This window comes from Urocitellus parryii, chromosome 8, assembly GCF_045843805.1.
Source record: "Urocitellus parryii isolate mUroPar1 chromosome 8, mUroPar1.hap1, whole genome shotgun sequence".
Lineage (NCBI taxonomy): Eukaryota > Metazoa > Chordata > Mammalia > Rodentia > Sciuridae > Urocitellus > Urocitellus parryii.
The window spans coordinates 133,479,485-133,492,735 of NC_135538.1; the positions used below are offsets into that span (position 1 = coordinate 133,479,485).

The 13,251-nt window shown below is 42.1% G+C and overlaps 1 pseudogene; it reads left to right on the top strand.

The window, feature by feature from the left end:
• Positions 1 to 12,812, top strand: part of LOC144256503 (serpin B6-like) — a 33,409-nt pseudogene extending 20,597 nt beyond the window's left edge.
• The last annotated feature ends 439 nt before the right edge of the window (positions 12,813 to 13,251 follow it).

The window sequence follows — 13,251 nt, forward strand, 5'->3', positions numbered from 1 at the left end:
TTTATGACACAACTCCTAAGCAGCTTAAGAAAAACCTCTTGAGGGCTATAAAGCTGCTGTGTGAGTGCCTACACGCTGGGGCTCGCCTTGGAGGGACAGCCTTGTTGGTTTGCTTTGTGCTACTGACAACAAATCTCTTGCATGAGGTTTGGGTGTGTGGCCTGGTCTTTGGATTTTGCATGGACTCTGCAGCATGCTTTCAGAAAGTTTTACTTATGTTTGGGGTTTGTGTGTTGGATGAAATTGGCACTTAGTTTCTTATTTCCTGTAGCTGTAGAAGTAGGCACTTGGAAGGACATTGTTAGGCATTGAGTTTGCAATGCTATCTGTGAAATATGTATCCTTGTTACTGGAACATCAATAGGTAAGAGAAAGACCTTAATTGAAAAATTTTACTAGGTTAATGATTTTCTTTGTTATTTGGAATATTTTAGTGATTGGTAAATTTTTTAATTAGGAATATTTTCTCTTTTCAGGATTGGAACTCTCCAATCCTTTTATAACTGACTGTTATGGATTTATATGTTATTGCAAAGTGAAAATGAAAATTGTTTTATGATTACATGCCATGTTATTTTCAAATTCATGCTTCAGGACAAATAAAGGTTTTAATACATGGGATTTAATGCTTGAACACATTTCACACTTAAAAGAGAGACTAAGTAAAACATAAAGGAATGTGCTTTTAAACATTCACATATATTCTACTTTGCTCACAAAAATAGTTTGTATATTTGTGGCCATATGTATTCATCTTCTTGCACATAAAACCCTGCTAACCCAACAGACAAAGAGCCCTTTAAATCATTAAAACCAAGGACAAGACAAGGAGAGAGGAACTGAGCAGTGGACAAGAGATGCCAGTAGAGTTTTGAGCAGGAAAGTGGCTAGAGGAAGGAGCTCAGTGTCTGTGGAGGGAGGGGGGAGGAGCAGCCCAGAGGAGCTGACAGTCTCAACCTTGGAGTCCCTGGAGAGGGAGGGTGAAGTGCAGGTGGCAGCAGGGCCCTTGGTAGAAAGTCTGTTTATGGAGCGGTTTGAACATGAGAAGTCATCCCCTCTGCTCTGGAAACCAGGCAGCCCCCCTGTTGCCTAGAAGTCCCCTAATAGGAGGACAGGTCTCAGCCCTGCAAGAACTGATGCTCCAAGTCAGGGTCCCCCAGACACTGAGTGGTGGAAAAAGCACTGGGCTGAAATGAGGGGAGAAGGAATCCAAGAGAAGCACCCCAGTCCCCATTCCAGCTACTTACACATCAGATCCAGCAGCTGGACCAAGGTTTTTTCTATTTGCCATTCTTCAGCAGAAAAGCTACTGTGACTCCTTGATCAGAGAAGTCCCCAGCTGACAAGTCCCACTTGTGTAAACAGAATTTCCAGCAGTCTTTTGTGTTTTCCCCTAAATATAGACTGACACCCAGGGTTTGGTGGGCACTTTTGGGAATACTAAGCATGAAAGAGAAACCTACATAAAATAAAACAATCACCAACCACCACAACAACAACAATAGCAAAACACCAGGGAAAGGCAAGGCAGGGTGCAAAAGAAGCTCAAGAAAACTATAGTGGATGTTCTATGATAATTGGAATCAGGAAGTCCTTGGAAATTAAAAAGTGTAACAACTGACATTAACAAAAACAAAAATAGTAAAATCAATAGAAAGATTGGAAGATAATGGACTTTCTCCAGAAAATGGGACAAAATGTATTTGTTATGAAAAAGGCAAGCAAAGTAAAAGGTGTGAGTAGGACTTTTCACTGTGTGTAGGGGCATTGTCAAAGTGTTGACCTCTCCAACTCGAGGCAGCTGGAGTGGGCAGCCTGGTGGCTGGAGATTTGAGCTGGACACCTCTACAGCAAGTAACCTTTCCCCAAAGTATAGTACTGGTATCATTCTTCGTGTGTGCTGTGACATTCAGAAGTTTGGATAGTCCCACATGAGTTCATTACAAGAGTTTTAGTGCTGACAAATAAGAGGTAAAAAAGCAGAGAACAGAGATTCTGCAGGAAATTAGAAAGCACTTTAATTTGTTTTCCCTGAGTAGAAAGGAGAAATTTTTAAATTGCTATTATGAAGGTCATTAGAACCACAGAGAGGGTGGTTATCTGGCCAGGAAAGGCCAAGATTTATGAGGCATCATTAAAGTTTCAGAGAGGGCTGCTATCTGGTCAGAGAGCCAGGCATGGGTGAGTTCAAGGCACGGGCAGGCATTCTAAGCAAGTTCAGAATTTGCAGTAATTTATACTAAAGCCGAAATTAGATTTTCATGGCTTTGTGGGGAGATGGCTCCCAATTTTAAGAGGCAATCAGGCTGGATCTATCAGTACAAGCCTATTTGAGACAAGACTGTGTCAGGTTGGAAGTAAGGGTGCTGTGGGGCAATGTTCTTGAGTTGCTAAGAAGCCCCTTTCTCTACAGGTCTATGAGATGCTGCCTTTGTTGTCCCAAGGTTTTTACAAAGTGTATCTTGACCATGCTACTGAGGCCAAGGATTTGAGCTTTACCTTGAGGCCATTTCTTAGGTTGAGAATCATGTTGTCAACTGGAGAGGGGGGAGAGAAGAAACACCTTTAGTTTCTACCTATCAAGACCTGTTAGAAATAGTTCCTTTAAATTCTGCTTGAAAATGCAATAATTCTTGCTTTAGCTCATCTCTCTCTTCCCACACTCTACGTTAGGCAGCTAAAAGGAAGATACACACTTCTTGGATACCTTAGACAGCTGTGGGCATTCACTGGGAACGTGTCCTATCTTACCTCTTGCTACAGGTGAACATCTTCACTTCTCTGGCCAATGCCTACCTGATCACCTTACCTCCTTTTGCGGACAGTGGTAGTAATTTCATCCCTGGCCCTCCAGCCTCTGTCAACTACCCATTTCCAAAGCCAGCATCAAGTTGTTTATTTTTGTTATGATGGAACACTTCTGCATTGCTGCACATGTCATCTGTTACTGCAAAACAAACCATCCCCCAAATTAGTGGCTCGAAATAATAATGGTGGATTATGTCTCAGATCCAGTGGCAATTCTTATGCTCCCTGTGATGACAGCTGGGGCCACTCATGCTACTGTTGCAATAGACAGCTGGATTGCAGGGTCCAAGGAGGCTTTCTCTCACATGGGGAGTCTTGGTGATGGGTATTGGATGGGGCTTTGGTTCTCTTCCCAGCAACTCAGCCTGTGTGATAGCACATCCTCCAAGGGGACACCTTGGACTTCCTTCCGTCATGGCAGCGAGTGCAAGAGTGTGAACATGACAGCTACAAAGCCTTTTAAGGCTCAGGCCTGGACAGCATTGCTTGTGCTGTATTCTGCTGGTCAGAGCCTTCACAGACCTAAGGGCAGGGAGAGACCTTACCTTACAATTTTCTGGAGCATCCTGTGTTTGCAGAGATGGGAGGTCTGGTGGTAGCTCTGTCTCCAGTGAGGCTCCAGATACAAAGAGCCTGGGTTGTGGAGAGACCTTTCTGCTCAGAACAATACTGACAGGGTACAGAGAAGGATCCTGGGAGGGACACTGGAGAGTGAGTTTTCAAGATACTTTTTGTCTCTAATTGGTTGGTGGTAAGAATCTGCACAGTTCTTAGGCCAAGTTTAGTATAGTTTGCTTGTTCCCTGTAGTCAGGGCCTACTGCAATGGTGTGTTTTTGTTGTGTTTCTGATTTCAGGCACTTTCTTTAAATAAAAGCAGCAGCAGTGGAGGTGGAGATGTCCACCAGGGCTTCCAGTCCCTTCTCACTGAAGTGAACAAGACGGACACACAGTACTTGCTTAGAACAGCCAACAGGCTTTTTGGAGAAAAGTCTTATGATTTCCTCTCAGTAAGTCATACTCGCTGCTTTTGGTGAAGCAAGGTGGTGGGGAGGAGGGGGACTCGTGGTGCAGCTGAAAGAGCCTGGGCTGTGAATTCACTCAGGTTTCTGGCTACTCATGTATTTGTTCACATCTTTCATTTAAAAAATCAGAAAACTACTCAAGTCACAGGTGAGAACATTTTTGTGCAGAATGCAATAAAGCCAGCAAAGCAAGAGCCACATTAACCTCTTTCCCACAACCCATCATCCCTCCCAGAATAAGAGCTTTCATAGATTTGATATTTATCCTCCTGCACATGTAGTGATCTTGTTTTGTAGTAATTTTCTCTGCATTATGCCTTTATCCAAAACACTTTGTTTTGAAATAACTTTCTCTTGTTCTTCCCATCTCAGTGTATGTGGATCTACTTCAGTGTTGTTATCATGATCATCATCATCACCATTATGTGGCACTGGGGATTGAATCCAGAATCTCAAATATAAATAAGCATGAGCTCTACCCCTGAGTGCATCCCCAGCCCTACATCACTATTATGAACCATCATCTGATAATTCTAAGTTGGACACATTGTAACATAGAAAGATACTTGCTCATGGATGACCTACAGTGTTATCGAATGTGACTTTTGTGCATGTATGAGTGTGTGTGCTGCTCCCAGGTAGATATGTGGAAGGAGGAAGAAAATAGAGCTTAGAAATTTTAATATATATTATATTATTCAATGTCTCTCCAAAGTGATGTATCTGTTCCTTTCAGGGATATAAGCACAATGTTGGTTTCCATCTACCATGATCAACACTGCATGTTTGTAGCTTTTGAATCTTGATTACTTATGAGATTGAACTTAAGCTCTTTGAGCATGGACAATCTGAGTATCCATAATCCCAAAATCCACAATTGGAAAGTGCCAAAATGTAAAATATTTCTGCACATGTACATTTTGGGATATTCAAACTGTATATGTTTTGTGTATGTTGTTTATTTACATATTCTGTGCACATTATTCTCTTGATCTGTATTCCCTTTTCTTATTGATTTATAAGAGTTTTTGTATGTGTGAGATTTCAATGTTTTCTATTATTTTTTCTCATTTTTCAAACCTGCTTTAAACTACATTAATTGTTTTAAAAGGAAGTGATATAAAATGAACATAAACAAGAATAGGTTCAAATATTAATAACAACTATATATCACAGTATGATTTTTTATAATCTGTTTTACTTATTTAATTAGTCTTAGCTACTTTATAAGTATCATCACCCTCTTTAAGCCTTTTATATGAACAGAAATTCTAACATACTCACATGATTGGCTGATTTAATTTTCTTTCATTTTGGGGGTGGATATTTTAAGAAAACTATTGATATTTAAAAATTTGTATTAGTATACAAAATAAGGAAATTAGAAATATTTGTCATTCATTATTTTAAACTTCCAAAAATTGAATACCAACCATTATGTAAAATTACATATTCCTTGAGTTTGATTATTCATTGTTTTTATAATAGTAACTTGAATAGCAGGTAGTTATTTCCTAGGGTGTTTAAAAGTTGTAAAAATCACCCACAAGTGTGTGGCAAGTTATCAGTATTTGAGTGACCAGTTTGCTTTCAGACTATTTTCCTCGATTGAAAGATTTAAAATTTTTTAAAAAACAGAACAGTGAAATTGGTAAAGAACTCTGTGAGAATGAAATGGAATGATACAGGAAGTTCTCCTTTTAAGTGCCCACAATATGTTGAGAATTCAGTAACATTGGATAAAGTAGTAATAATGAAAGTAATTCAGCTGGGCCTCGAAGTAACTCTGGGAGCTTTATACAGCCAGTGCTGTCTCATTTACAGGGCAAACGAAGAGGCAGAGACACTAATTAACCTTTTTAAGGCCACCCAGCTAATAACTCAAAGAACTTGTGTTCCTAACACCTGTGTCTGTGCAATACTGAAGGAGAAATGTGAAATCTTTCCTTATAAATAAATAGAAATCAAATATGTTCAAAAGGAAGATTAGGAAATAATTTCATAGTGCATTGCCAATGTAATGGGTTGTAAGCACACTTATATTCCACAAATTTTCTATTTTAACTTGGTTGAATGTATGTGTTCATCAATGTCATTATCATTTCATAGGCTATGTTAGTAAAATACTTTGAACTTCTTTTTCCTTTCTTTTTTTGTGATGCTGAGGATAGAACCAAGGGCTTTTCCCATGCTGAGCAAATGCTTTACCACTGAGCCGAATCATAGCCCTGCTTGTTTTTTGAGAATTGCTTATTACTCCAAACTGAGATGTTCAGCAGCACTGGCAATCTCTAGACACATGTAATTAATCAAAATTTAATAAAAGAGAATATTCAGTTCTGCAGCTGCACTGACCTGATCTCAGATGCTCTGTAGTCACCTGTGATACCATTTTTGATGGTACTCATTTTCTGTTATCAAAGGAAGTTATGGTGGCAGGGTGGTGCAAAATGGCTCATTTTCCTATATTCTACTTTCTGTGTTCAGTGTCCCTTGATCCAGAGTGCGGAGGAGTGGTAGCTCTTGCTGGGTTAACTTTCTCTCCACAGTTATTGCAGCTCAGCTTCCTCCCAGTTACTTCTTGAGGCTCAGCAACTCCCATAAAGATCCAGCCATTCATGAAAATTATTCGATACTCGGGACATTAAAGATGGCCCAAAACTGAGAAGGTGAATTTTAGGTTCATTCTATGTATTAATTTGTAAATTACCTCCTTAAATCAGCACATTATTAAGTTTCTGCTTTGGTAGATTAAAGAAGTACACTTGTTAAATACTTTGGAACCATGCAATTATGTTGCTCTGCCTTAGTCTCTTAAAGATTCCTGCCAGAAATTCTACCAAGCAGAGATGGAAGAGTTTGACTTTCTGAATGCTACAGAGGAGTCCAGAACACATAAATACCTGGGTAGCTAAAGAGACAGAAGGTAAAAGCATAGTTTTTATTTGCTGTTCCTGTTGATGGTGGGGTTGTAGTTGCTTTGCTAGTTCCTTTGTTTGCAGTGCTGGGGATCCAACCCAGGGCCTTGGGCATGCTGAGCAGATGCTCTACCGCTGAGCTACAGTCCCAGCCTGTTGTTCTGTTTTTAATAGTATTTACATCAGTCTTATTGTCAGTTCCTTCACAGCATTGTCAAATATGAACAGGAATGATGTGTTTGTTCTCAAATAATTTCAGACTTTAAAAGTCTGCTTCTGAAATACTGTCAGTGGATGACATTTTCTCTAGGTCTTCCCTGTTCTTCTCAGTGTACCCATAATATTTCCCCCTAGTCAGCACCCCTCTTCCAGAACAATCCACTCTGTAATGTCTTTGCTGTTGTTTGTTTTTTCTTTTCACCAATCGCATAAAGAAAAATTCACCTGACGGGTCTCAGCTGTGTCCTCTCTAGTATGAGCTCATGCTCCCCAGTTTTCATGCATTGTTGCAAGTTGCTTGGTGGTATCCTCATGGACCTGTGGTTTTTAATTTAAACTGTATGCTTTTTTTTTTTCAATTTTGGTACCAGGGATTCAAATCAGAGGGACTTAAATACCAAGCCACATCCTTAAATAATGTAATGGGATATTTGTCCTAAATAAATATTTTATTTAGAGACAAGGTCTTGTGAAGATGCTTAGGGCCTCAGTTGCTAAGGCTGGCTTAGAATTTACAATCCTCCTGCCTCAGTCTCCCAAGCCTGTGATTACAGCATGTACCACCATGTCTGGCTAAATTGTGCTTTACACTTGTAAAGAACATCTTTCTAAAATCTTAAATATTTTTAGTTGATAATAACAAAATCATGTATATTGTACAAAAATAATATTGTTCGATATGCTGGACTAGAAAAAATAACAAAACTATACATCATGCTTCAATGCATACATAATGTGTGTAATGTTTAAATCAGACTGAACATATCAGCACCTCAAACATTTAGGTTTAAATTTATAATCACTCCTTGTAACAGTATTTTAAGTTCTTTTGTTTGTGGCACCAATCATTTCTTTCTATCTCATGTGGTATGAATTCACTTACTAATATCTACTTTTTCCTTTTACGTTTTATTCAAATGATGGTATTTTTCTTAGAACATGTATTTCAATGCCAGGGATATTGTTTTTTTTTTTTTGATGACAAATATCTATTTATATTATTTTGGGCATATGTGATCCTTTATCTCTGTGCTTGACCATTTGAGGAGGTGGGTCCCTATCCATATTATCGCTGAAACACCCATCACAAAACTCTCAGCTAACTGGTTCTTTAATCTTCCTTTTAGATAAAATTACAGAGTTGCTGTCTCCAGGTTCATTGGATAAAATTACCAAACTGGTTCTCCTGAATGCCATCTACTTCAAAGGAAACTGGGATAAACAGTTTGACAAAGAGCTCACCCGGGAGAGACCATTTAAAGTCAGCAAGGTGAATGTTGCATAGTAACAAAGGGGATTCCCAGACACAGGGCCTGTGTTTGTTGGTTTCTAGATCATGAAGGCCACCACACGGAGCCTGTGTCTTGCATAGTGTAGGACAGCCCTGCAGCAAGGAATCCCTATGCCTTGGGGCCTTTGTCTCATGAGCTTCCTCTTTTTGTATGTCACCGAGGGTTCTGTTCGCAGCCCCCCCCCCCTTACTGTCACCTGCCCTACTTTCTCTGCTGTGTTAATCTACAGGGCAAATCTGATGGTGTAGCTCTCAGGCTAACTTTAGGTCTTTCTTGGCTTCTCAGAACTTTTGAGATGAAGTTCAAACTCCAAATTTGGTGTCTGAGGGTCCTCTTGGACCTGGATCCTCCCCATTCGCTTCAGTACCTTCACACTCCTTTCTTAACTGCTGTGTCCCTTCTGGAAGCCCCACCAGGCATCTGCCCCTTTATCTAAGCTGTCACTGCGCCCCCTGCTGGTCTCTAGTAGACATAGCAGTGGTTGAAGGACTTTTTACTTTTGTTGAAAAACCATCCCAGGGCAGATGGCTGTCATATAAGTGCTTGACCTGTAGGCAGTTGGAAGTTATAGAGTAGTTATGGTAGCCGGTGCTCAGGAAATACTGAACCAGTCACTGATCTTCAGTCTTCTTTTGTTTGTAAGGATACATATTTTTGTTTAAAACACCAGTACATATTTTTGTTTAAAAACAAGCAAAGGGATACACACAAAGAATTAGACTCTTGAGTTTAACCACCTTCATCTTGGAAGGTGTTTGCAGATGGCCTGGTGTCTCTCTCTCACAGAATCCAATTTTTAAAAAGTCTTTTTAATTATACAGATTTTTTTTTACATGCTACAAAGCAGACAGGGTGGACTAATGTGTTCTTGATCACTGACCATAAGTTAGATCTTCCTCGTCCACTTGGATCTGAACCTTCAGTTTTCCAAGACATACATTTTGTGTTGAGATTCATTCTGAAATGAACTGTCCTGTTTTCCCCCAGATATGACTTTTTTTTTCTCCTTGAAATTCATCTTTATCAAGATGTATGTTAGGGCTTCATTCAACTATAAGCAACGGAAACCCAAGATCTCTGCAGTTCAGCTCACAGCTCATCTCACCACCAAGGGGGCCCAGAGGAGAGGAGAACCCAGGGCTGATGTGGCACTGGGGTGAGGCTCTTGGGAACCAGCTCTCCCTGCTCTGCCACCTCAGCCTGTGGCCTCTTCTTCATGCTCACAGGAGGGCTCAGATACCGCCTCCACTGTCCAGGCAGGATGGAGCAGGAAGGACAGAAGATGGAGGGCAAAAGGCCTTCTTTGGAGGTTCTGCCATTGTATTCAGAGGGAAACCAGAACTGCTCTCACGTGGCTTCTGCTGGATACAGAGCAGTGAAGCAGTTTACCTTGCTTTCTGCAGTAGAGGGAGAGGGTGGAGCTGCAGCAGGGGTTGACTGTACCAGCCCACAGAGTGTGTGGCAGGGGTGTCTCCAGGAACATGGATTTTGAGTTGATAAGGATTTTAATTTGGATTCCTCATATCGAAACAAGATTAACTTACTAACATAATTATATATTTAGTGAGTCATTAAATTACCAAGGTTGGATTCTTTTCTATTATAAGATTGGAGACCTTGGGTCCTGGAGGGGAATGCAGAGAGATTGAATAAGGTGGGGTCAGCACCCTGAGGCCTGTGTGTCAAAGCTGGCCCATATCAAGTTTATCAGATAAAGTTTTGTTGGTGCACACACATACTTACTTGTTTATATGTGTCACAACAGTAGAATCCAGTAGTTATGATAGAAACTCTCTGTAGCACAAACACCAAAAAATTTACTGTCCTCCCATTTATTGAAAAAGTGTGCCAAGTTCTGGCCAAGGACATGTTTGAGGAGCCAAGGGCAAGAGACTGTTGTGGCTGAGGTCTAGTTCAGGCAAGCTCAACAAGGCAGAGACAGAAAGTGACAGCAGATATGTCTTTGGTTTACTGCATTTGATCCGGAATGGTGTGCTGTGCCAGACAACTAGGGAGCTCCCTCAGCTGTGCCTGTTGCATGGAATTAAAAACAAAATCTTAGTAGCTGCTGGTATCAAACTGTGGAGTACTCATGAGTTAAGCAGTATTGTAGGGTAGGATGTGGTCACTGTCCTCTGTCTTTTTCTCATGGTCTGAGGATGGCCCTTTGCTATTTCTGTTGACCAGTTTGTTTATTCATTTATTCAGCTGATGTTAATTGAGAGCCTACTATGTGCCAGGTATTGACTAGCTGAACATGTCTGCCCCATGAAACTTACATTTTACATCTTTAACAAGATATATGTTAGGGCTTCATTCAACTCTACATTAGTAGTTGTTAGGCAGTGGTAAGTGCTGCAGAGGCACAAAGGAAGCAGACAGGAAGCTCTGGTTGGGGGGTACAGTTGCAGGTCAGGTCTATCAAGGAAGCATTCACTGAGAGGGTGATACTTGAGTAAAGACCAGGAAGAGGCAAAGGCTACACCCTCTAGGTTATAGGGATAAGTGGACAGGGGAGGGATAGAATGACCCTGATTTTCCATAGAGACCCCTGTGAGAATAGGAACCAGCAGAGGGAGAGTAGTAGGAGGTGAGGAGAGACAAGGAATGGGAGATGAGCTGTTGTGATTATAGGATGTACTGAGCACTTCAGGTCTTGCTCCTAGGAGAGGGGGTGTCATGGAAGGGTGTCCAGTCAGAGGGGTGTGATCTGACTTATGTTTCACTGGGATCCCTCTGAGGTCATCTCTGTATTCCAGGGACAGGGTGATGGCAGTGGAAGAAAGAACAACAGATGAGGTTTTGGTTGTATTTCAAAGGTAGAGCCACCATAATCTGCTAAGGAGTGAGATGCAGAGTGTAAGAGAAAGACATGAGCAAGGACGCACCGTGGCTTTTGACAACTGGATGCATGGTGTTACTGCCAACTGTGATGGGCAGAGGTGTAGGTGGAGCAGGAAGGGGATATAAAGAGCCCCACAGTCATGTGTGACATTAGGACTTTCTTTTGGTCTAAGTGTGGGTGTCACACAGCCAGTGTAATACATGATCCTGGAGTCCAGGGGAGAGGTCCTGGCTAGAACTGTAAATTCGTGGATTAAGTTCAAAGTAGTAAGACTAGGTTAAGTCACCAAGAAAGGTATTGTGTGTGAGTCTGGGCACCTTGGTGATGGGCAGTTTGTTAGTCAGCATTCTCTCAATGTGCCAAATAATGAGATAATCCACTTAAAAAGGGACAGATTCACCCGGGCTCAAAATCTAAGTTTCCCATCCATGATGAGGCAGACCCTTTGCTCTTAGGCATGAGGGTGGTGGATGGAAGAGTTGAGAGCAGTTGATCAAGCAAAACTGGTCAGCTCAGTCAGGAAATGAAGGAGAGAGGAAGGGCTTGGGTCTCACAGTCCCCTCCAAGGACTTGCCCCAATGACCTAACTTCTATAGGCCCTGCCTTTGAAAGGTTCCACCGCCTCCCAATAGCTCCACACTGTAGATAAAACCTTTAACACACTGGCCTCTGGGGACACTTGGTGTGTAACCATAACAGGGGTTCAGGCGGAACCTCATGGCCTGTCCTAGAAGCTGGGTCAAGAGTGTTCCTGGGGCCCACAGGGGCCGCCTCTGTGGAGTTAGTCCACTGTGCCAGCTGGGTCATGTTTCTACTTAACAGTTGTCCATTTCCTTACAGAATGAGGAGAAGCCTGTGCAAATGATGTTTCAGAAGTCTACTTTTAAAATGACCTATATACGGGAAATATTCACCAAGATTCTGGTCCTTCCCTACGTCAGCCAGGAGCTGAATATGATCATCATGCTGCCCAATGAACACATTGACTTGAAAACGGTAAGGAGCACTAAGCCATAACGAGGCCGTGATGGCAGGGGAAGGGCATTTGGGTTTCTGGTGTAGCTGCTTTCCCCCATTCCCAGTTAGCTTGTTATTTTATCTTATTTTTTTGTGTCTGTGCTGGGGATGGAACCCAGGGCCTTGCAGTTGCTAGGTAAGGTCTCCTGCTGAGCTGTGTTTGAGCTTACCTTGGTTACCACTAGCACCACCTCTGTCCAAGGTGAGGCTCCCACTCGAGCATCTCCATTATCGCACGTGGCCCTGTGTGACAGCATGAGCTCGGTCTTGACATGTTCAACTCCCTTCTAGGTGGAGAAGGAACTTACTTATGAGAAATACATAGAGTGGACCAGCCCAGACCTGATGGACGAAGAGGAGGTGGAGGTTTTCCTCCCTCTGTTTAAGCTACAAGAAAATTATGATTTGGAGGAAGTCCTTCACAGCCTGGGCATGACTGATGCCTTCAATCAGGTCAGGGCAGACTTTTCTGGAATGTCATCCAGGAGAGACCTGCATCTGTCCAAGGTCATGCACAAGTCCTTTGTGGAGGTCAATGAGGAGGGTACTGAAGCTGCAGCTACCACAGCCCTTGGAATACTGCCAATGTGCATAACTCCATGCTTCTGCGAAGACCACCCCTTCCTCTTCTTCATCCAGCACAGCAGGACCAGAGGGATGCTGTTCTGTGGCTGAGTTTCTTCTCCATGAGGAAACAGTCATCCCTGGGTGCAGTCCTCTGCTTTCTCCCTCTGACCCACTTTTCTTCTGACACTCCACCATGTACCTGTGACCCAAGTGACCTTATCAGTGCAGTGTAACAATTCAGAAATAAAGGGTCATTTTGGAGACCCATGTTGACTACTGTTTGCATGTGAGATGTTTTTCCAGGATCTGAAATTGCCCTTCTCTGTGGGTCTGTGGTCATATTGGCTGCTGGGTTCATTCAGCCTTGTCAGGGATCAGCTGTCACCTACCCCCTTGCAGCTGGGAAGGACCCTGTGGCTTCACTGTGGGCAGAAAACTGCCAACACCGTTGGCCCTTCTCCAGGCATAAGAAGATAAGTGGTGCCTCTCTCTTCTCCACTGTGGCATGAAAATCTCAGCCCATTTTTAGGGGGAGTCTAAAGTAGAATGCAGAGCTGTGAGG